At 39.3% G+C, this 1615-nt stretch overlaps 1 protein-coding gene across 1 annotated transcript in view; it reads left to right on the top strand.

The window, feature by feature from the left end:
- The window catches only part of LOC118415693 (dual specificity tyrosine-phosphorylation-regulated kinase 2-like), a gene marked incomplete in the record, with an annotated part of 4335 nt that extends 3250 nt beyond the window's left edge, over positions 1-1085 (top strand). The window contains 1 exon segment of the mRNA XM_035820437.1: positions 68-1085.
- Between the last annotated feature and the right edge of the window lie 530 nt (positions 1086-1615).

Below are 1615 nucleotides of genomic sequence, written 5' to 3'. Positions count from 1 at the left end.
CCGAGTGAGAAAAAAGTGCCTAAAAATTGGATAGACTCCCTCTCCGTGCCTGGTAGACAGAGAGAAGCACGGATGTACCAAATATCCTCGTTTAGATGCTGCACTTCCAATGCACCCGCACTGTTGTTTGTCCGTGGTGGGGTGTCAATCACGCTCCAAGGGGGTATGGTAATCAAGTAAGGGCAGATCAGCTTTCTTTTGGGGGCAGTTCGTGCCACTGTGGTGTTTCAACCCCTGCATTGTTCCCAGTGTGGTCGCTAAGAAAAGCCCGATAACAAAGGGGGTGTGGCTAGCATGGCAACCTCGGGTCGTATTTCTCACCAGTAGATTGCAACGCACCTCCCAAACACATGCAGTAATACGTTAAAATTCCACCTCCCCCTTTTGACACTACAGAGACCAAACTAAATTTGAATGTAATGGTGCTTTAGGCAGTGGGTAGCTGATGTAATGTTAATGTATTCCTTGTAAAATGTCAGACCACTTTTGCCACCCAGACCACAGTTTGTATGCCTTTCGTGTAGCATGTCCCACTTTGCCTATATCATGCACAAGGCTGGTGGAAGGTGCCATATATTATATATAACAAACCTAGAATGTACAAAAATACATGTTGAAACAAATGACGCATGTATATTTTTGTACCCCATACACAATATCATGTAAAAGATAGGACGAGAGGAACAGATCATGTGTGTATCCAGATACATGTATTTTGTACTGTATCAAATAGAAATGTATATTTTCATCGTGAAATTCACGATGCTAAGAAGTTCTACTACACTAGAGAAACTATTTGCAGTAAAATTACAACCTAGCCGGTGCATAGAAGACTATGTCTCTGTTAAAAATCAATTGTACATACCCACAAGACACAACAATTCATCTGTATATACGATTTTAATACTTACAAATGATTTATTTGTGTGAAAGGAAAAAATCTGTAAATTTTTTTAAATAGCACGTTTTTAGTTTTCAAAAAAATTGTAGCAAAGATGAAGGTTTTCATGTCAATGTTGAGTGATTTTCTTTTCCAGAATTGCAATTTTAATCAACTGATTAAAAAAACAGGTTATAACTGGAAATCTGGTTTCTTGTTTGATTTGTGTTGGTGTACAGTACAGATTTAGAAGCCTAGTGACCCCTAAAGTGGGTATCTCACGGAAGTTTTCGCATGTTGGCGGTGTCACTGTGTCCTAAATTGAGTTTGTGCTATTCTTGACTGTATGATGAAATATCATACAAAATGTGTGATTTAAAAGACAATGAAACACTAAAAGTGTAAAAAAATCGTTTTTATCGGTGAAATTCGTGGAGTGCTCTGTGAACTCGCTCTGTGGCAGTGACGCTGCCAGTGTGCCAAATATTTAGTGAGATACCCACTTAACACCAGTAACAGGGTGATGCTCAAGGTCAATGCTAATGCTAAAAACTAGCGCCAGAAGTTATGAGGTGCCAAATTGGTTAGGACTGATATTGAATATTCAATAAGGCGCCCAAGCCTTCAGGGACTGCCTAACAGTTACATATTGTGGTGGGGCACTTCTGGTACATGTAATATTTATACATTAGACAAATCTAAACAGATTAGAATTGCCAAAATTTCTCCCCCACT

The sequence above is a fragment of the Branchiostoma floridae genome, chromosome 5, assembly GCF_000003815.2.
Source record: "Branchiostoma floridae strain S238N-H82 chromosome 5, Bfl_VNyyK, whole genome shotgun sequence".
In the NCBI taxonomy this organism is placed as follows: Eukaryota; Metazoa; Chordata; class Leptocardii; order Amphioxiformes; family Branchiostomatidae; genus Branchiostoma; species Branchiostoma floridae.
Note: the sequence above shows the minus strand (reverse complement) of the source record. Positions and strands in the feature narration are given on the sequence as shown.